Genomic DNA, 23508 nt, shown 5'->3' on the forward strand with positions numbered 1-23508 from the left:
CAACCCACTCATCCTCTAAAACTCAGCTAAGAGGAAAGCTCTCTTAGAAAGACAGCCCTGAATACTCTGCATTTAAGTCAATCATAGATCTAACTTTACTATATTCACTGTGTGTCTCTTTGTTGGACAGTGTGCTCCTTGATGACGGGAACCTGCCTAACATGTGCATGGCACATAGTAGGTGTCACTGATGGTAGAAAAAAGTGAGGAAATGACTGAATACATAACTGGAATCCAAGAAAGAAAGACACTTGACAGAAGCTAATCACATAAAGATGTAATTATCAGTGAAATAACCAGCTTACAAAGACTAGGTCGTGTAACAATAAATAAATGTGAGAATCCTCTGCATAAACACTGACTTACTAGAATAAGTCTTTCTATCGCACAAGTTTTTAATACTCTCTTTTTTAGGGGGAGGGAAAGGAGGAGATAAGGAATCACAAGGATTCAGACAAATCATGACTAAATACTACCTGGTGCCCTCCTCCAGCAGTTATTATGAAAAACGCAGTAAGAGTTTTTTCCTTTGCAGGTATATGACATTTCTCAGAATCTTGAAATGAAATAATGACAAACATCAATACAGAAAGGCTTAGTTGAAAAGTTAACAATGAATAATGTCTTGGGGACTGGCCTGTTAATACCCAATAAATGCCAAATTTTGAGACATGTCTTTTTGAAACCCTTTATATCAGCACTGGGGAGGCGGCCACACTTTCAAGAATACCAATCCTTAAATACATTCCAGACACAGAAGGTGCAACTCGCTGCACGCCAGGGCGCACCCCAAAAGAGCAAGGCATCCCTTAACAGTGCCCGAACCAAAGCTCACCCCCAAGTCCTAACTTTTATAACTCAAAGCATAACTTCAACTCCATCACATGTGGTTCAAGTGAACCTTCTCAAAGACAAGACCTGTATCTTTCCTTCTCATGCCCTAGACGCACATCATAGTCAGTGCCTGGCACATCACAGGCACTCAAAGGTTATCAAACGGAACCAAACCAATTTTCCCTTCCACTTTGTCATGTGGGATCAAAGGTAGAAACATGCTCCTTCCCGTCTTCTCAGTTTTTCACGCAGATGGCAGATGTCTGGCTGCTCACTCGTTTTGGACCACATGATAGCACCATCATTCACTCACTTCCTTTGCATCTCCCCACCCTACTACCAGTTGAAAGTAGAAGTCTCTAAATTCTCCTAAAGCTGTGGGTATTAAAAAGCAGAGACATCACTTTGCCAACAAAGATCCGTCTGGTCAAAGCCACGGTTTTTCCAGTAGTCATGTACGGATGTGAGAGTTGGACCATAAAAAGGCTGAACGCCAACGAATTGCTGCTTTCAAACTGTGATGCTAGAGAAGACTCCTGAGAGTCCCCTGGACAGCATGGAAATAAAATCACTCAACCCGAAAGGAAATCAACCTTGAATATTCATTGGAAGGACTGATGCGGAAGCTGAAGCTCCAATACTTTGGTCACCTGATGCAAAGAACCAACTCACTGGAAAATATGATGCTGGGAAAGATTGGGGGCAGGAGGAGAAGGGGGTAACAGAGGATGAGATGGTTGGATGGCATCACCAACTCAATGGACATGAGTTTGAGCAAACTCCGGGAGACAGTGAAGGACAGAGAAGCCTGGCGTGCTGCAGTCCATGAGGTCGCAAAGAGTTGAACATGACTAGCAACTGAACACCACCACCACCAAATCTCTATCTGCGCACCAGAGTCATAACAGAGTGTGGAACCCCCCAACATATTCTATTAAAGTTCCATTTCATTTTTCAACCACATGGGAAACAAAAGAAACCATCTGCTTTGTGAAGTGTGTAGAGAACGGTGTCGCTTTCAGAGCATGTAACACTGCCTGGGTGAAGCCTCCCCACAGCCTTGCAAACTGCCCTGGACTGCTGAGAGGGCATTTGTTTCTAAACTGAGGACAGCTGGGAAGAGAGACTTCTGCAAGTACAGTCAGCCACGGACCTCTCCATCTGCATTAACACTCTCACCTTCCAGCTTGTCTTTTTCTTTAAGACACCTCACATCTGAGAGAGGAAAAAAAAATGAGAGACAAAATGAAAGCTGAAAGATAATATAGCAGTGTTTCCAGGGAAGAAAACAGTCAAATCTCAAAGCCATCCCTCTGTGTATCGACTTCTCTCATCCGCTCTGTCCTAATCATCAATCTCTAACACAGAAGAATATTTATTGAGAGCCCTCTAAGTGCTGGTCACTCTGCTTCCATTATCTCACTTAATGCTAATCCCCTCAGGCATCACCCTGATCCTAGCCTGACAGAACAGAAACTGAGGCTGAGAGAAGTCATGTGTCGAAGGTCACACATCTGGAAAGCACCCAGGCTGGGATATCTGGGTACAAATCTCATGTTCCTTCCCTTGCGGGCCCTTCTCTCACAGAGGAAATGCTGCGGGGCATCTTCACAGTCCTGCCCAGAGAGGTGAGAGAAAGGAAAAGAAGGGGAGTGAGGAAGAGTGAGGAACTGACTGAGGGCAGATAAAGCAATCCCTCACTCTTGCCTGGAGGGTAGATTTGAGGCCCCCATTAATGGAAAATCCTGGAGGAGGAAATGGCAACCACTCCAGTATTCGTGTCTAGAAAATCCCATGGGCAGAGGAGCTTGGCAGGCTATAATCCATGGGGTCGCAAAGAGTCGGACACGACTGATCGACTGAGCATAGTGGAAAATGATTGCTTTTCCACCTCACAACTTAAACCCAAATACGAAAAACACCCCTAGTGATTGCGTCTTTCTGATGTCTCCTGTGTTTCACCCAAGGAATCCCACAGGGGAATCACTTCTCCATTGTCTTCACCATACATCTGCAGGGTGGCCACGGCCGATGAGAGATGGTCAGCCTTGGCCAGATTAAGAGTGAGTTCTCAGTGGAGAAGTTAAGTGACTTGCCCACAATCACACAGGGAGTGAACCAGGGCAGGTGGCCAAGGCCCTTGACACCCTTGGTCTTTTCTCATTTTACTTTTGAGCCAGCACAGCTCTCTCAGATCTGTTTCTCCCAGCAGACTTCTGTGTTCCTCAGCAAGAGCTGCCAATTTTTCTTTCCTAGATGAGCGCCGAACCTTCCAAGGGTATCAAAACAAACAGTGGAAAGAGCGCTGGCCTTTGAGCCAGAATAAAATCTAGGGGGCTTGTGGCCCAGTCACTTAGTGGTTGTGAAACGCTGGGCAGGACTTAGAAGCACTTGAAGTTTCAGGTTCCTCATCTGCGACTTGCAGGTAACACCTGCCCTCTCTGCCCTCACGGAGTTGTCGGAAAACTCAAATGAGAGAATGGATGTGAAGTTCCTTATAAAACTGCAAATACCAGACAAATAGAAAGGATTATTATTTTTGGATTCAATAGACTTTCTCAATTGAACGAAGCCCTGTGTAGCTGGATGGTCAAGTTATGTTATAAATAACCAAGAAAAATGTTCTAGTTCCTGAAACAATTTTACCAGCCTGCTCGCTCCCATGAAAGGACACTGGTTGTAAAATGAATTAAATCAGCACTCTTTGCTATCTTCAGGACATAAATTGTTACTGGCTGAGGATAGGTAGGGGAATGGCTATTTTCAAAGGCATACATACTTCTGACTATAAAAAGCTGACCTTCCTTAGTCTAGAACACAAGGCGCAGGGCAAGATGGAAAAACAAAGGGGATGCCGGCCGGGTTTACAGCAGGAATTATCCAATATGGGCTGCCTTATCTCCAACAATGGTTTAAAGAGCTCATGTGCTAAACTCAGCTTCTTGTTAAATATTTCAAAGATGCTAATGGAACCAAAAGACCAACTCTGCTATGCATCAACAGGCTGGCTTTATCCTAAAACCAATTATAAATAAACTTCTAAATACAGCCTGCTTTAAATGTGCATTTATAAAAACATACCCACCTTCATGCCATCCGTCCCCAGCAAACATGTGACTCATTTAAAACCTGCTGTCTTCAGGGACCCAGTCCTGTGCCTCTCTGATCATTTGCCTTTGGAATTGTGGCCAGTCCAGCATTATTCTAATAACTTCTAAAGGTTTCTTTCTCTTTAGGAAGCAGAAATTCACTGCCAAACACACTGCTTCCATTCACAAGATTATTTACGGCACTGATAATTGAATTCCAGTCACATGACTAAGGAAGACTGGGTTCAGAGGGAAAAGAACCCAACCATAATTTCTAGAGAGATCCATAAATTACTGCTTTTCTCCCCTGGAGGTTGAAGTCCTTGGAGCTCTATGGATTCTTCCCTAGCATTTATTCTAAGTTTGGAATCATCACAGAAATCCCCCTCTCTGCACTCAGTGAGAAAGCTGCTAAGGTAAATCCTTTGAAATTACCCTTTGCACCAAGCCCTTGAAAGTCTCTAAGGGGTGCAGAGGAAATCCTCCCTTTTTCAAGGATCAAATGCTGCTGTCTCCAGTAGGGCACACAGTCCCTAAGAGGACAGCAGCTTAGAATGAGGGGTCTAAAAGTGTTCAAAAGCACAGTCACCTTCACACCCACACCAGCAAAGGACCTTGGCATGGTGGCCATAGCAAGGTACAATTTCTTATTCCTTCTCAAAATAGATCAGCATGGCATCTCCCTCATTTCTTTAAAGAAGACCTACCAAAAATTCTTCCTAGATAAGGAACTCCTCCTCCCAAATCATATATTCAGTGTCTTAACAAAGATGAGGCTTTAATGATTCAATGTAGCCTGCATTATAGATAACACTTGTGTCATACCATCCTTTGGCTCAACCAGACAAGAAATGTTACTATAGTTATTTTAAACATGTTTTTTAAATTATGTTTAAGTTAAAATACAATGAATAGTGTCAATATGGAAGAAAGATCAAACCTGTTTTTTTTTTCCCTCTAAGAAATGCCCTCTTAAATATATAACATTTCCATTTGCTTGGCTTTTTATTTCAAGTGGATGGGTTAGACACCATCTTCCTATTGTAATACTTTGAGCCTGGAATAAATTTAGTATTTTGGAATTTTTTCCCACACTCCCTTTTACTTAACAATTTTACAGAACATAATATACAGTGTTTGATAAAAGATTTGGAATAAAAGGAATTGAGAGAGTAAATAAATCTTCCAAGGTTACAGAGCCAATCTGGTATCTATTCAAAGGCCTTATACTATGTAGGCAAACTAAAAGTCATGTGTCCCTGTGAACGGGCATGCATGCGCACACACACACACACAAAATCATAGAGCAAAGGTAAACACTGCATTAGTAACTTAGGTGTTATTTTCTATAAACTTTCTGTCTTTTCTATTTAGGGAAGAATACCTCTTATTTCTCTTTCTCCTCTCTTTTAGGAAACTGAAACAGTCCAGTAGCTATTTTTTTTAAAAAACAACAACAAAGTCTGCTTCTTCCACGCTTATCAAGAACAAACACCTTTGTAGTGCACCATCACTGATGTTGGCACAGCTTGATAAGTGTCCAGCCGTTAAAAAGGCAGTGACACTAATTTTTGCTCTGCTCAGACCATCAAAGTACCAAAGTAAAGAAATTTACTACAGCACTCAATGAAGAACACAATTTTTCAGGGAAGTTCAAAATGTTATTAACAGGTATCCTCGTCATTTAGACAGCAATGGCAGTGGGGATACTCAGGCAAGAGTGCAGGTTAGGCTACAGTCTTAACATCTAGAAATCCTACAGTGGCTAGAACATAGGGAAAATGCAAAATGCTATGACCACTGGCTACCAAGCTGGGTTTCTGGGCTATCCCGATAGTGTAGGTCTTGGCCATCATTTGTCCAAGAGCCCTACAGCTTCTTAGAGGTCACCTCAAGTTTTACCCTACACTCACATTTACAGATCTTCCTCCTACCCCATCAAAGTAAAAGGGAATTTTAGGACGCTGTTATGGATCAGAGCTGTGAACCCGTCTAATCCCACCTACATTTTAGATCCTTCAGGGAGACAAGTGTGAACTTACTCATTCACTCGGCCTCTCTGGGGTCAGGGAAGCCTTTGGGAACTCAGAGAAAGCTACAGCTGCGAGGGTCTAGAGGCTACAGTCGGTCAGCTACCACGCATGAAGACCCCCAGGGCAGCTCTATGGGGCAGGAGGAGCAGGCCAAGATGGTACCCACTGGTGCTCAGTAAAGTCCTGACTGTCTGACCCGTACCAACTGTCACCATACCTTCCAAGAAACACAGTAAATGCCCAAAGAGTACATGGCAGAGGTAGTGGGAAAATCTTCCTTTATATACCACACACACACACACACACACACACACACACACACACAGTCAGTGTAATTGCCAATGGCATAAATAACACTACTTTTATTCTGATCCCAAAGAGGAAAGCTGACCTTTCCAGTCAAATTTAATCCAAAGAAAACTGAATTAGTAAACCAATTTGACTCCCTGAAGACTTACTGAGCAGCTACTATGTTCAAGAAGCCAAGGCTTGCAGAGGATACCAAAGAACTCTAAGACTGTTTCTACCCATTGAGATTTCAGAGCCAAATGGGGGAGAGAAAAGACCAAGCGGTATTGACATCACAGGCCATGTTTCAAACCTTTGGTTTCTCCAGTAAATAATACACATCTGGCAAAACTAGGCATTTAATAAATTTCTGTCGACCACTGAACACTACTCAGTATGTAAATACCTAAAATGCAAGGCAGAAAAACAATAATATGGAACCCAACCACAAGGTAAGAGAGGGGATTGAATTGGAAAGCGTGGACCCCTTTCCAAAATCATCACATCCTGTTGGGGAGTCCGTGAAGATGTCAAGAAAGAATTGGCACTAAAAAAAAAATGCAGACTGAGGACAGACAGGATTCCTCTGGACAGAGATGTGAGGGTAAAAAGAAGAGCATTTCTAGAGGGATGAACCGAGAGAGCACAGTGTAAAGTGTCCTAGAAACACACCACAAGTAATCATATTTGACTGGAACACAGAATCATTTGGGGTGTGGGGAGATAAATATTTGGAATCCTCTATTCTGTGCTTGTTACACAGCTGGAAAAACCAGGCTTCAGACTATCTATGTTGCTTTTTAAGCTTGGGAAAAATGACTTGGGAGTATTTATCCAAAAGCTTTCAGGAGCCACTAAAATTACCTTTTTTTTTTTTCCTTCAGGGAGGAATCAACTCAATTTTGTAAATAAAAGATCTACTTAAACAGAGTCCCAGTTAAGTTTAACAAATTGCCATTTTATTAATTTAGGCTTCCCCCAAACAGAGGTCTGATATGAGCAACAGGTTTGTTCTTTGTGTTTTTATAGCCACATCTTGTCACCAGCAAAATTAGGATAAGGCAGACTTTGTTTTCTAAACAAACGTGGGGCCTTCCATAAGCAAAGGAAGTTAGTCTTGCTGCAAAAAAAAAAAAAAAAAAAGCTGGTAAGTGCGTTAAAAAAAATACTCCTCAGCCATTCATAATTAAGCTTTCAAAAAACTGTGATCAAAGCTATGGCCCTAAAGAAAACACCCAAAACTGCTATAGCCAGGGTTTAATTTTTCAACCCCTAGAAAAGAGATAAGTCACCTCCATCCTAGAGGCATGCACTAGTCTCAGGGACCACAAATAAAATGCCATTTTAAAGAAGTATAACAAGAGAAATTTTCACTGATTATCTATAGGAATCATAGCCATGGAAGATATTAGGGCCCATAATCTCCACATAGCTCCAATGTGGGAAACTAAAACTGTCTCTTAAAGGGATCTCAAAAAAATATATTTTTTTAAAGGCTCACCCAGCTATGTATTTAGTTTGAGTTTATGTTATAAATAATGTTTTTACACTTGATCTTAGCCAAAAGGCCGAGAAGTGATAATAAATAATGCTTTTATTTTTATTTGATTTTTAAAGTAAAAGTACAATTTACTTCAGTATTTTTGTGTCAAACACTATAATCTTTCCAACTCTCTCTCTCAATATATACCTACAATAGACATGCACACACAGTAGATAAACTTCTACATAGGCAGAAATTAGCTGCTATGAAAAATTATATAAAAGTCAATTCTTGTACCTCCACAAAAACATCACTTTTTTAAAAGCCTTACAGTTGGTCTCTGTATTGGTTAAGACCTCACATATGTCAGTGTGAGTTAATTCCACAACGTTGTATAATTATTAATGCCTTAATATCATAAATGCATTTGTTAAACTTGGCTGATACATGAGGAAACCCAGAAATCTTTTAGTAAAAAGCTCTGACCCCACAATCTCCCATTGGCCCTTCCATAGTCCTTTGATCCATCATGTAAATGCAAGTATCAATTGTCATGAAATCTTCATAATCTTATTTCTACAACAGAATCCGTATATGTGGAGAGCATCCAACACTGGAATTTAAATAACCTTTAGGATTTGAGCTGGGGGGTTTTCCAGGCACACCCAGAAATCTACTGGAGATAAGGATAAGCTATGACACACTTCTGAAAGATTGGAGACAGAGGAAATGAAATTAAAAGAAAACTAAAAGGATCATAACACCTAAAACCTGCAAATGTCTTCATGGAAAATAACACTATTTCTGCCTCACAGAAATAACAGGATTAATAGTTGCAGGTCTGTCTCTTTTACTCCAAGAATCTTTTTTTAAACTATTTCAAACAAATACATAAAGGATTGATTTTTAAACCCATGTAAATTCTTAGAGACAATGCACATTGACTTAATTATAATCAATAAAATTTACAGACGTTGAGGCAAACCAGCAGGAACGTTGCTACCAAAAAGCATGGAATAAAAACCACTCCGTGGCTGCCTTTGTACGCAACACTGATATGACCTTAATAAATATTTCATAGCTTTCAGTGAATAACCAAGCATCAAGATGGCAAATTTTAATAGCTAGGAAATAATATAATAATGACTATGCTAAGAAAATGCTTCCTTTAGATCAAAGTAAACTTACTCTAACTTCTAGTCTTGGTTTCCAAAACACGCTCCGAGTCAGTACATGGCATTAAAGGAGGGCACCCTTATCTCTCCTTTCCATATACAGACCGATGTGTTGTTTAGAGAGCTTCTACAGGGAACTTTTCTCACTACAGCAACATCAGAAACGTCCTATGGAAAAAAGATGTAAGTTTTTCAAGGGCAAAAACATTTTCTTTACGTCTCCCTGCAAAGCAAGTGTTCAGCCAGTGATCCTGGATGGACTGTCTTTAGGGATGGGCACCAGTCAGGTTGGGTGACAGCCTACACAGAGGCCCCAGGGTTCCTTCACGACGTGTAATTAGTAGCTCAGAGCCCATATCCTGTAAGTAGCTTGGATTGCTCCTTTGCTAAGCACATTAACCCACATTTAAGTTAATCTGCTATTTTTCTCCTCACTCACTCAAAGCAGGTACAACATGGGAAAGAGAACGAGTGTGGCACACAGACAGAGCTACGTCCAAAGCTCAATTCCAGAACACTCTGTATGCGCCAGGCAAGTGAGTCACTTGGAGGACTCAGAGCTCTGGTGTCCACAGCAAGGAAACAGAGGCTGCAATATCCAATCTATGACTGATATGAGGAGTAAAGACAGGAAGTTTAAAACATCCAGCATGCAATCTTCTCACATTTAGAGCTGTCTACTAAACAGAAATGCATTATAATTTGACCATACAGAGAAGTCTCCTATTCTTCTCCATGTCTCTAAAATAGTCTCTCACTGGGAATTCCCTGGCAATCCAGTAGTTAGGCCGTGCTGAGTCGTGTCCAACTCTTTGTGACCCCATGGACTGTAGCCCGCCAGGCTCCTCTGTCCATGGGGTTTTCCCAGGCAAGAATACTGAATTGGGTTGCCATTTCCTCCTCTAGGAGATCTTCGCACCCCAGGAATCGAACTTGCATCTCCTATATTGCACGCAGATTTTTTTTACTGCTGAGCCAGAGTGGTTAGGACTCTGCATTTTCACTGCCAAGGGTCCAGGTTCAATCCCTGGTGGAAAACTAAGATTCTGTAAGCCACATGGCACAGTCAAGAAAAAAAAAAGGAAAATTCATTTAAAAAATAAAATTGTCCCTCACTATACTTCTAAAGTAGATTTTGATACAACATCTGGTAAATATATTTAAACTTAAACAGATTATTTAGAGTAGTGGACTGGTTCACCTATTCACCTATCTATTGATCCCCTTAAATAATTTCAAAAGGTTGTCTCAGCATAGCTCCCCTAATAAAAAAGTTTTGCTTTTTATCTTAGAGTGTATGGTTACTGAAATATTTAATTATCCTAGTGTTATTAGAGATTTCACTGACTTGCTGGGCCTGACAAAGTGATTATACATTGGAATTACATGAATGCTGTAAAGTTTGGTTTCCATGCTTCCAGATACTTGGCAGGTGGCCATTCACAGTCCCTAGACTCTACAACACCCTCCTACAATGAGGATAAACCCTTCAGACTATCAGGAGTTGTTTTGTTTGGGTTTTTTCTTTTCTTTCCTTTTCTTTTTTTAATTGACATCAGGGTCATGAAAACCCAAATTTTATAGCCCTGAGAAGAAATGATCAGGATCGAAGTGGCAAAAATATTTTCTCTCAATTTATATACACACAGTGGCTTCTCAAATTTGTCAAGGACACTTAAGAACAGCTAACTCAGCAGTAAAGCTGCAAAAAGTATAAGCAAAAATATTACAAAAGATCTGATTGACTAGAGTCAAATAGATCTGGTCTTCCTTAGCATATGAGTGTTGTTGCTTGTTGTTTAGTCGCTAAGTTGTGTCTGACTCTTTTGTGACCCCATGGACTGTAGCATGCCAAGCTCCTCTGTCCAAGGGATTTCCCAGGCAAGAATACTGGAGTGGGTAACCATTTCCTCCTCCAGGGCATCTTCCTGACCCAGGGACTGAATCTGCGTCTCCTACATTGGCAGGCGAATTCTTTACCACTGAGCCACCAGGGAAGTCCTAGTGTATAACCTTTCTAAAAATTAAATAAATTCTTGCTATGTTCCCTCAGCAGTTTCCTCATTGCTAGCAATGATCTATCTCATACAATACAAAACCACTGAGTTATAAAAAAACAAAGCACTGGCCTTGCCCCAAAGGATACTTTCCCTTCACAATGCTCAAATCTGGAGATTTCTGATACACACTGGAGGTCACGGGGTCTCCAGGCCCTGCAGCTGGGTTTCCTGTCGAGCTAGTTGCCAGGGCAGGCACTGTTCCTCGGTAAACACCACAGCCCCTTTACTGCCTCCTCTGCCCACTACAATCGCGGCCCACTATAGGGACTGGCAAGCTGCACATCTACTTCCCCAAATTTCCCTGCAGCAAGTGACCCTGTTTTAACTGGTGAATAAGGAGAGGCCACCTGTGTCGTTTCTGGGGAACTTTCTCCTTCCCTGATAAATGGAACAAATTAGCCTAGCGTGACCCATCTCCCCCACCATCCTCCCCGAACATACATATGGCAACCGCAACATGGCAAGAATTACAACATAAGTCAACAGATAAAGAATATCAAGGGAAGAAAAATGGAAAATGCCTAGATTCTTGTTGGTGTGCGTGCTCAGTTGCTCAGTTGGGTCTGACTCTTTTGCAACCCTTTGGACTATAGCTTGCCAAGCTCCTCTGTCCATGGAACTTTTCAGGCAAGAATACTAGAGTGGGTTACCATTTCCTCTTCCCAAACCAGGGATCGAACCCATGTCTCCTGTGTCTCCTGCATTAGCAAGCAGATTCTTTACCACTGCACCACCCGGGAAGCCCCATTCCTGTTGGCATCAGTGAACAAATAAACCCACATGAACTGCTGTGTCTGAACTCACACGCCATAAGAAAAATAAACTTGTGTTGAGAACACTATTTTTTGTTTCTTGTAGCCAACAGCATTCTCAAGACACAGCTGCCATTATTTCAAACATTTTTTGATTTACATATGAAATGTGGATTTCCAGATTCTTAAAAATAACAACTGGGGGAATTCCCTGGTGGTCCAGTGCTTAGGATTTTCTGCTCTCACCACTGGCCATGCACTTGGGCCTGTCCAGAGCTAGGAGTTCTAGCCATGTTTGCTGCCGCACCTGCAGAGGCCAGGAGGCCTCCTGAGCTTGGCGTGCCCTTCCTGGATCTGTCGGGATTTTCTACCAGTGTTTCCAAAAAGGAGAGGCTATATAATGGTAGTAATACTGACTGATATGAATACTACTTATTGGGACTTCACTCAGTCTAGGCAATGGGTGAAGTGCTCTACAAATATGATGCCACTTAATCCTGAAAACAAAATATTAGGCAGCACTATTCCTTTTATTTTTTAAATAAAATGATTCTCAGAGAAAATAACTGATCCAAAAATCATACAGCTAACAAACAGTGGATAGAGAATTTAAATCTAAGTCTTTCTGACAATAAGACACATACTGTTAACCATAGGTTACACTGTTCCACAAAGATGGAACCAAAAATATCTGATTTTTTCTCTTTTTGAGAAATGCTCCATAAACTTTCTCAGATCCTACACCTCATTTCTATGTAACTACATTCTAAAATGAATATTATGTCAAGTATTTGATTTTTAATGCCCATTAGTATCAGTCTTGATTCCGGTATAGAATTCTTTTTCAAAAGGCATTTCCTTCTTAAGTGTAACTGACCTGGTGCAGTAAACTCTCAAGATTCAAAAGTGACTCATTTCCAAAGCTCCACACATTAGCAGCTGGTATTATTCAATCTGAGATTTAAATTTATAATGTACTCTTGATAATGTACTCCCAATACATTTTTCACTTCTCTATCTCTTGAATGACACAAGATAAAAGATCTTTAAGGTATAAATATTTTATATAAACTTTCACTCTGTTTTTCCTCAGCCATTTTCCATTTGCGCACACTAGACATCATGAAAAAAAAAAAAAAAAGGATGAAAGAGTTTTATGGATTGTGTTGGGGGGGCTGAGAACTGCTTATCCATTCTGCTGTGGCAGCAGACACCACAGCGACTGGCCTAACGGCCCGTGCTGGCTAATCAGAATGTTCCAGTCTAAATGGAGTCTGATTCAAAGTACTGTTTTTCCATGGGCCAGAGAGTGGGCTGGAAGAGCACACACTCCCAGCATCATCTACAGTAACAGTAGGTTTCTGTTGGGCCCTCATAGAGCCAGTGAAACTGCTCCTGGGCTACTCTGTTCAGCCAGAAGGGGCAGGACACAGCATCCCTCCCAGGCAGGATACAGAGAAGAGGGTTTACCAGAAATCACAAGACCCTAACCAGGCATGTGGCTTTTGAAAACTCATTATTAAGTCCTAGTCTTTCACATTTGTAAAATGAAGAGGTTGAAGGATTTCAAACTGTCCACACAGAACCCCTAGGGATTTGCTACTCAAATTACATCAGTGTATCGTGTAACACTTCCAGAGCTAATTTTTTAAAAATGCAGAGTCTCAAACCCTTCCCAGGACTTACAGAATCATAATCTGCATGTAACAAGTTTCCCAGGTGATTCCTTGCCCCAGGGGTCGATTCAAACAGAAGCTGTCCTGGAAGAGAAGTGCCAAAGCCAACAGATTCCAGTACCCCTACATTCTCCAGTTTTATATATAGTAAGATATGTGCAGATAGACAGACCAATATGTATGTGTATAGACAGATAGACAGCACTCCCCCATGAATTTGGTTCTGAAGATAAGCTCTCTTGTTTAAGAAAAATCTGAAACCACTGGATAAAAATTATCTACAAGATTCTTCATAACTGCAGAATTTCAGTTCAGTTTAGTCCATGGGTTTCAGTTCAGCTCAGTTCAGTTCAGTTGCTCAGTTGTGTCGGCTCTTTGCAACCCCATGGACTGCAGCACACCAGGCCTCCATGTCCATCACCAACTCCTGGAGTTTACTCAAACTCATGTCCATTGACTTGGTGATGCCATCCAATTATCTCTTCCTCTGTCGTCCCCTTCTCCTCTCACCTTCAATGTTTCCCAGCATCAGGGTGTTTTCTAATGAGTGAGCTCTTCTCATCAGGTGGCCAAAGTATTGGAGTTTCAGCTTCAGCATCAGTCCTTCCAATGAATCCTCAGAACTGATCTCCTTTAGGATGGACTGGTTGGATCTCCTTGCAGCCCAAGAGACTCTCAAGAGTCTTCTCCAACATCACAGTTCAAAAGCATCAATTCTTCAGTGCTCAGTTTTCTTTATAGTCCAACTCTCATATCCATACATGATTACTGGAAAAACCATAGCCTTGACTAGACAGACCTTTGTTGGCAAAGTAATATCTCTGCTGTTTAATATGCTATCTAGGTTGGTCATAACTTTTCTTCCAAGGAGTAAGCGTCTTTTAATTTCATGGCTGTAGTCACCATCTGCAGTTATTTTGGAACCCAAAAATATAAAGTCTGCCACTGTTTCCACTAATGAATATTTGTTTTCTATATTAACTCACTTTGAAGAGAAACCTTCCATAATTTAAACTGATATACTTACATACAGAGCATAATTTGATCTCTTCCTGAAGATATTAAGCATATGAGTTACATGAGAGTATTTCATTAGAGTAAATACCGAAAGAACTATTTAGGAATATTAGTATACAGCATATACATGTATGTATGTATATAAAATTAAATATGCTGCTTAACTTGAGAGTAAAAAATAAACTTGGAGAATTCAGAAAAATATGCATATATTTATACATATATATCCATTTGTATACCATATATATTTATCTTTATATATATGCAGGCAGATTCATTACCATCAGAGCCAGCAGGGAAGCCCACATATGCACTCAGTTCAGTTCAGTTCAGTCGCTCAGTTGTGTCGGCTCTTTGCAACCCCATGGACTGCAGCACACCAGGCCTCCATGTCCATCACCAACTCCCAAAGTATACACAAACTCATGTCCATTGAGTTGGTGATGCCATCCAGCCATCTCATCCTCTGTCGTCCCCTTCTCCTCCTGCCCCCAATCCCTCCCAGCATCAGGGTCTTTTTAAATGAGTCCACTCTTCTCATCAGGTGGCCAAAGTATTGGAGTTTCAGCTTCAGCATCAGTCCTTCCAATGAACACCCAGGACTGATCTCCTTTAGGATGGACTGGTTGGATCTCCTTGCAGCCCAAGAGACTCTCAAGAGTCTTCTCCAACACCACAGTTCAAAAGCATCAATTCTTCGGCGCTCAGCTTTCTTTATAGTCCAACTCTGACATCCATACATGACCACTGGAAAAACCATAGCCTTGACTAGACGGACCTTTGTTGACACAGTAATGCCTCTGCTTTTTAATATGCTGTCTATGTTGGTCATAACTTTTCTTCCAAGGAGTAAGCATCTTTTAATTTCATGGCTGCAGTCACCATCTGCAGTGATTTTGGAGCCCAGAAAAATAAACTCAGCCACTGTTTCCACTGTTCCCCCATCTATTTCACATGAAGTGATGAGACCGGATGCCATGATCTTAGTTTTCTGAATGCTGAGCTTTAAGCCAACTATTTCACTCTCCTTTCACTTTCATCAAGAGGCTCTTTAGTTTTTCTTCACTTTCTGCCATAAGGGTGGCATCATCTGCATATCTGAGATTGATATTTCTCCCAGCAATCTGGATTCCAGCTTGTGTTTCATCCAGCCCAGCATTTCTCATAATGTACTCTGCATATAAGTTAAATAAGCAGGGTGACAATATACAGCCTTGACGTACTCCTTTTCCTATTTGGAACCAGTCTGTTGTTCCATGTCCAGTTCTAACTGTTGCTTCCTGACATGCATACAGATTTCTTAAGAGGCAGGTCAGGTGGTCTGGTATTCCCACCTCTTTCAGAATTTTCCACAGTTCATTGTGATCCACACAGTCAAAGGCTTTGGCATAGTCAATAAAGCAGAAATAGGTGTTTCTCTGGAACTCTCTTGCTTTTTCGATGATCTAGTGGATGTTGGCAATTTGATCTCTGGTTCCTCTGCCTTTTCTAAACCCAGCTTGAACATCTGAAAGTTCATGGTTCACGTATTGCTGAAGCCTGGCGTGGAGAATTTTGAGCATTACCTTACTAGTGTGTGAGATGAGTACAATTGTGTGGTAGTTTCTTTGGCATTGCCTTTCTTTGGAATTGGAATGAAAATTGACCTTTTCCAGTCCTGTGGCCTCTGCTGAGTTTTCCAAATTTGCTGACATATTAAGTGCAGCACTTTCACAGCATCATCTTTGAGGATTTGAAATAGCTCAACTGGAATTCCATCACCTCCACAAGCTTTGTTTGTAGTGATGCTTCCTAAGGCCCACTTGACTTCACATTCCAGGATGTCTGGCTCATATGCTTCCCTGGTGGTTCAGGTAGTAAAGAATTTGCCTGCAATGTGGGAGACCTAGGTTCATTCCCTGGGTCAGAAAGATCCCCTGGAGAAGGGAATGGCTACCCACTTTAGTATTCGTGCCTAGAAAATTCCATGGACAGAGGAGCCTGGCAGGCTACAGTCCATGGGGGTCACAAAGAGTCAGTCATGACTGAGCAACTAACACTTTCACTTCACTTTCATACTCATATGCACTGTACATACATATTTATTCCTATATTGCTCACACATATACATATATGCCAGGTGGAGCTAGTGGTAGAGAACCTGCCTGACAATGCAGGAGATGTAAAGAGATGCGGGTTCAATCCCTGGGTCAGGAAGATCCCCTGGAGGAGGGCATAGCAACCCATTCCAGTATTCTTCCCTAAAGAATTCCTTGGACAGAGCTCGCTTCAGCAACACATATACTAATATTGGAACGATACAGAGAAGGTTAGCATGGCCCCTGCACAAGGATGACACACAAACTCACGAAGCATTCCATATTTTTGAAGGCGAGGTGGAATGATCTGAGAGAACAGCATCGAAACATGTATATTATCAAGGGTGAAACAGATCGCCAGTCCAGGTTGGATGCATGAGACAAGTGCTTGGTGCACTGGGATGACCCAGAGGGATGGGATGGGAGGGAGGTGGGAGAGGGGTTCAGGATGGGGAACACATGTAAATCCATGGCTGATTCATGTCAATGTATGGCAAAAACCACTACAATATTGTAAAGTAATTAGCCTCCAACTAATAAAAATAATTGGGGAAAAAAATGAAATTAAAAATTAAAAAAAAAAAGAATTCCTCGAACAAAGGAGCCTAGGGGGCTACAGTCCATAGGGTCGCAAAGAATCAGACACGACTGAAGCAACTTAGCATGCATACATGCATACACATGTATACCTATATGCACAAAGAAAGACGGGCTCAAGCTACTATGCATCTCACCCTCCTATCTGCTCTACTTATGACAGAGTCTCCAAGTTCTTTCCTCACTGCTCAGCTGCCAGCTAACACCTCTTGTTTGTTTCCACTCGCCAAACTCAAGCAGCTACCCATTATGCTTTATTTGCTGCTGTGGAGACTTGTATAGATATTGTTAGGCTTCACCGAGAGTCTCTTCTGAGCATAAAGCTCATGAGTTTTAGTTTGAACTTGATAAAATCTACTTTGGACAACTGGAAGCTGGTTTTGCTTTTTTGTAATTTTCAGATGCATTTCCTAATACAAAAACAAACAAACAAACTCTTAAACTGCAAGTATGTGAAGTCTAACTGTAAGTGACTTTATGACAATCATGTATTTTACTCTCGGTTCTCATCTCACGCCTATCTACCCTTCGCAAACAGACTGCAGTCACCTTTGTGAAAGTGCTTAAAAACTCTGAAAAGTGTTTAAGACAGTACTGGGTTAGGCTGACAAGCATCGGGGTAGCAGGAGAGCAAAGAGGAGGATGGACAAGAACTCCTGGGTCTACACATTCTGCTCTGTCTCAATCAGGTTTCACGGGTCACTGAAGCAGCCCCAAATCTGGGATTAGCTGAAAAGGTATAGGTCAATGCAGCAATATTCTATTCTGACCTCTAGGGAGATAAAGCTTAAACCCCCAGGTGTTCATCCCACCTTTCCACAGTCTCAGTGAACACCATGGGGGAACCCCAAACTCTTCTTTGAGCCTATGAGACATGAGATCACACAAAACTTAGACAGGAAATCCACCTTTCTAGCAAGTTCCCAAGGGATGCTGATGCTGCTGGTCTTGAGACCATACCTGAGAGATCCGCTAATCCAGGTCAAGCCCTTATTTTAAAGATGAGACAGTGAGGGACCTGCAGGGTGAGCCTGATGTGGCCAAAGGCAGCAGAGAGTAGATGTAAGGGAAGGAAGGATTCCAGCCCCTCTCACAATTCAGGGCGCTTTTCATCACAGAGCAGCTCGCACTGATTTGAGGAAAGGTATTCCAAGAATGCCTTTATCTATAAACAAAGATCCTAGATGTCTTCTACTTATGCAGCCTTTTAAAATTTCATCTACATTATCTCATTTGATTCTCATAACAATCTGATGAGGCAAGGAGAGTAAAAATTAACCTCCCTATTTCAGAGATTAGGAAGCAGAGAGGTAGAGTCGTTATATGGTGTATCCAAAACCACAAAGTTAGTTAAGTGCTCCATCGGATCAGCTCCTTCGCATTCAAGGTGTTGTCTGGGGTCCAGCATGGACATCCCAGGAAGCTTGTTAGACTCTTGCAGAGAAACTTGCAGACTCTCAGGGTGCACCACAGGCCCACTGACTCTGAATCTGCAATTTAACAATATCCCCAGTTGATTTCATATACACATTAAAGTTTGAAAAGCCCTCGTATAGACAGGCCTAGAAACCAGGTCATCTAATTCCAAGATCGAAGCCTTTTCTCCCCTTTTCTCTCCCTCTCTGAAAGTACTGGTCAGTGTCCCATTTTGACTTGTTTTCTAACAGAGCCTAATTAAGAAGCTAACTCTCACCAGGGAAAGGACACTTAAGAGTGTTTGCCTTAAAAAAATTTATTAAACCAGGTTAAATTACCTTTATTACCAGTCTTGGTAATTCCTCTGTAGTCATTTTCTTGACTGATGTATAGACCCCTATGAAATGAATCCTCTGAGAAGAAGATGGAAAAAAAACAAGACAGTGATCAATGGATTCAATTAGTTACAGTAGAATTCTACCCAGATGATCAAGATGCAATGCAACTACTCCAGGGTGGCTAAAATACTTTACCCAGGGAGTATACCACTTCTTTCCCACATTCTTCAACTATTAAGTTCAGGAAAGCACAAAACAGCTGCTCCTAAGGCACCTGGGAAAATAACCACAATAAACGCAAGGCTCCTCACAACTGGAAGTATTTAAATACTGTTTTAATGGTCCAGGCAAGATGACAACTGCATTTCTTCACACACAGGAAGTGTTATACAGACCAATTTCTCTAATGACAGCAAAGAAACCCCTCTCGCGACACTCCGTCAACCAAGGATTAACTCAGTGGTTACTCTAAGACCACAGTTCTGAAACACGTATGCCAGTTTTTCCCTTCAACTTTTCAAATCAATTATTTCAACTGAGATTCTTTGTTGAACAGAAACCAGACTGCTGATATACTGTACCTGCGAAAAGCTGTTTAATTCAGCATGGCAAAATGTAAATGCAAATGATTTCTTTTAAAATATATCAATCCTAGGAATTGGGAGGAGTGAAAAACACACGAGGGTTTTTTGGTTTTGTTTTTGTTTGTTTGGTCATTTCAGAGTGGCTATGTGCAAACATACAATGAGTTAACCAGGGTGGTGAGATTCCAATCATTAAAATGAACACTGAGGACGCAGAAACAACCATTGATAATCCCTGAGTAGGTCAGCATAATAAATAACACCTCTGCAATGCACAAATGATTATTTTAGAAAGATGCACATCTACTAAAAGGAAGCTTTCTCACCTAGTTGAAAAACAATGTGATGAATTAATAAAGCTGATCAAGTGATTTAATAGAATCCACAATCTTCATCTTATTATTTTCAAAGATTAAAAGGCTTTTCCACCAAGAGCCAATTGTCTCCATTTGTCCAGGAACAATAAAATCTGATTGACTGTGATCTACCTACACTGAGATAATTTGGCATAGGCCTATCTTTAATTCTCCTTGTGTTTCTTCCTCAAGATACACAAAGCTGTTAGTGGTTTATCCCTCTGAAACCTGGGGGCTCATGTAAATAACTTTAACAGTGAGATCGCACATAACAATTTACAGAGCAATGTGGCATAATGCAATTCAAAGTTGTTCTTGATTTAAAATGTTTCAAGTCCAACTACAGTGTCAGCCTGCCCAGAGAAATCTCTTATAAAAGTTTTCACACTCTGTTGGGTTAAGAGACAGTGGGTATTAATCCTATGGCTTCTACGCCAAGCTTCCTTTTTGTGGTCAGCAGAGAAGCTCTGTGGTTGGTCTGAAGGAGTCCAAAGTCTTTTTTCTGTGTTAAAACAAGGGAAAGTGGGCCGGTTACAGAGTAAAAGAAAAACCACAGCCAGCTCACTCTGCTGTAGCTTTTCCCTTAAATGTGGCCTAGAGCAAATCTGCTTTCCAAAAAAAGGTTTAATTTAAACCATACACAGTGCTGCAGGCTGCCACGTTTCCAAACTCAACATTCCTTTCTAATCTGTGCACTTCAGAACCAACATACTCTGTTTCCAATGGTACTCAGACGAGCTTTAATAAATAAAATATCACTGCCCATCCATTACTTAATTTGATAATAATATGCCCTCCCCCCCGTTGACATTATTCTAAGTGCTTATTCGAGTGTGTTGAACTGCTGTAAACATCACCTCTGAAAAATCAGTTCTGTTCTCTGAAGGAGTGAAGGAGTGAAGGGAAGGAAAAGGGAATTACTAAGTGAAAGAACTTACAAATGATAGCAAGTGGTCCAGAGCTTCAGAAAACCACCACTCTGTGAAAAGGTTGCAGGTGCCAAAAACAGCTTATTATCTTAACGTTAAAAAATAAAAAAAAAAAAACTAGAACAAAAAATACATATTTATCCCTTAGTAATGACATTAGATCTGTGCTGTTATTCAAAATATCACTAGTAAAGACCACAGTCACCCTAGCTCACGACTACCAAACAGCCACATGACCAATACAGGTCTCTTTGGCCATTGGCGTAGCTGCTGCCGATCGCCACGCTGGCCAGAGTGAACAGAATGAATAGCCCACAGTTGGGGCGCTTTAATTTTTTGCCTCAGTGTATTCACTTGTATGTTCATTAAGAACTCCAACCCCAGCGGGAAGCCCAGCCCATGGTTTTCTACGTGAGTTGCCATGCTCTATTACACATGACACTTGTCAATTAAAGAGGAAGCCCTTTTAAAGCAAACTGAAGTTAAGCTGGTACTTTCTTCAACATCTGACTTACCGCTGCTGTTATCGTCCAAAGGGAAGTTTGTTTTAGAACAATGATAGCAGTAGTAATCCTCCTATTTCAGCAGTGAGGGATTTAAACACATTCAGGGCACTGGGGACCAGTCAAAAGGTTTCTTTCAACAGAACTATGTATTTTCAGTAGTAAAAGGAAGGTCGTGCCGATGGGATGACTGCCAAGACTGGACAATTTTTCAGCCTCCCAGTTTGGAGGATATCATTTTAAACTACCAGGTATAATACAAATGTGGCACAATGGATCAATGCAATGAATTTTCTCTAGTCAGTAAAATGCTCTCCCAAATAATGGAATCCATTAATAATGATTACTGCCCCCGGGCCTTTGCCACAGAAGTAATGCCCAATGCTACATCTCAATGGCCTCTAATAAATACATACAATTCCCACAATAAGAACATAATCATAACATGCCAAATGAGTGCAGATTCCAGGGAGAGTACAAATTAAAAAGCCATTAGGTAGGCTAGTCCCTGTTCAAAACCCGTTTTACCTTGTAAAATACACTTTCCTTATCTGTAGAATGGGGCTTAGAGGAGATGATGACTTAGGTCCCTTCCAGCTCTGTCAGTCTATGAGGGTTTAAAGTTTTCTCAAGGGTTTTAAATCTTAATGCACTCACTTTAGGACTCTCACCAGCACACCAACAATAATTAATGCTAATAAGGGTCCATGAAACTTCTGCAATGAAACTTTAATTTGGATTGATCTGGAGGGAGAAGAAAATGTAACAGAGAAGATTTCAGCTTTAGACTTTAAAAGTTAAACATCATCTGTTTCCTGAAAACACTGAAAGCAGGACAGCTAAAACATAAGATTTCCTGGAAATGTAGGTAGGTGACCTGGCATGTGTGAACACACTTAAGAAAGCATCATCTTTAGGGACTTCCCCAGTAGTCCAATGGTTAAGACTCCACGTTCCCAATGCAGGGTATTGGGGTTCAATTCCTGATCAGGTAACTAGACCCCTGTATGCTGCAATTAAAAAAAATAAGTAAAAGATTTTGCTATGATTAAAACCCTACAGGCTGCAACTAAGACCTGGTGCAGCCAATTTTTAAAAAAGCATAACTTCAACCTGTTTAAAAAAAATTTCAAAGCTCAGAAATAATGATAATTAGCATTATTTATTCTGTGACCAACAAGATAAATCTTTTGTGTGAAGTGCTCTCATTTACTCCTCACAACAAGCTATCCCCACTTCACACATGAGGAGACCAAGGCTGCTGGAGTGTTAAGGAACCTCTCCAAAGTGAGAATCGAAAAGGAACCAAGACAGAACTATACCTAAATTAGTGGAACTCCAGAGCCTAAGCTCTTAGCCACAATGCAGACACCACCTCCTCTTAATAGTATCCACATGATGATCTGTTTAAACCCTGGTTGCTACCTTCAAAAGCCCCTTGCTTTTGTGAGATGTTGACAACTTCAAGCACCAAAGGTCAAGCCTCAAGACTGGTTTTTATGCAGATTATTTCTGTGCTATAGATCTTTAATTTGCTCAATTTAAATATGTGCTTTTAAATTCTCAACCTTCAATATCCAACAGTGCCTCAGCTGAGATGAAAGAAAGGCTTCTCCTTAGCTTGGGAGTCAAGTATCTAACTGTCTCCCTCTCTTTCTGACAAATCTTCCAAAATGCTTTTGACAAAAGGGAGAAAATGCAAACGAGGGCCTTTAGGTAAACTCATATTAGGACGCTCTTTTCCTCTTATGGAAAATAAAAACCAGGTTTTATAGAGACTTCTCTAAGCTGACCTGTAGTGAGACAATTAAGATACGGACTGCATATGGAGACAAGCAAGTTACTCAAAACTCTGAGGACAACAGTAGCCCAGAACACACAGAAGCAGCAGCTAAGTGCCCGGGACTCACCCGCGGACCCTTGGGTGTTTAAAGTGGCAGGAAGGCTTAGGAGCTATTTTTAGTATATCAAAACCTCGAAGAGAAACTATATACTTATGCACAAAACAACTGCGCAAGCTTGCTAAAACATCATCCAATTCATCACACGAAAACTATTCCATACTCTCCGCTCGTTTGTATCTGCGTGCTCAGTTACAGATGTCCATCTGCTTTAAAAATGGGAAAGCAAATTAATTATTAACCAATGCAGTCTGTCTGGAAAACAGAAGTTTTCCAAAATGAAATAAAAAGTAGTATTTGAGGTTCTTGTTGGTAAAAAGAAGTTAGAGAAGTAAAATTACAGTCAAAGGCATCCTCAGCTCCCCTGCATCTCAGATTTCGAACCCCACTGTAACAACA

The 23508-nt window shown here is 41.1% G+C and overlaps 1 protein-coding gene and 1 non-coding gene across 6 annotated transcripts in view; one reads left to right on the forward strand and one right to left on the reverse strand.

Moving 5' to 3' along the window:
* Positions 1–23508, reverse strand: part of NFIA (nuclear factor I A) — a 395870-nt gene that overhangs the window by 296179 nt on the left and 76183 nt on the right. The gene's annotated exons all lie outside the window — the stretch shown is intronic.
* LOC139035316 (U6 spliceosomal RNA) lies at positions 16667–16773 on the forward strand. The gene has a single exon (XR_011487986.1). It is a non-coding gene; the product is annotated as a U6 spliceosomal RNA (small nuclear RNA).

This window comes from Odocoileus virginianus, chromosome 5 (genome assembly GCF_023699985.2).
Source record: "Odocoileus virginianus isolate 20LAN1187 ecotype Illinois chromosome 5, Ovbor_1.2, whole genome shotgun sequence".
Lineage (NCBI taxonomy): Eukaryota > Metazoa > Chordata > Mammalia > Artiodactyla > Cervidae > Odocoileus > Odocoileus virginianus.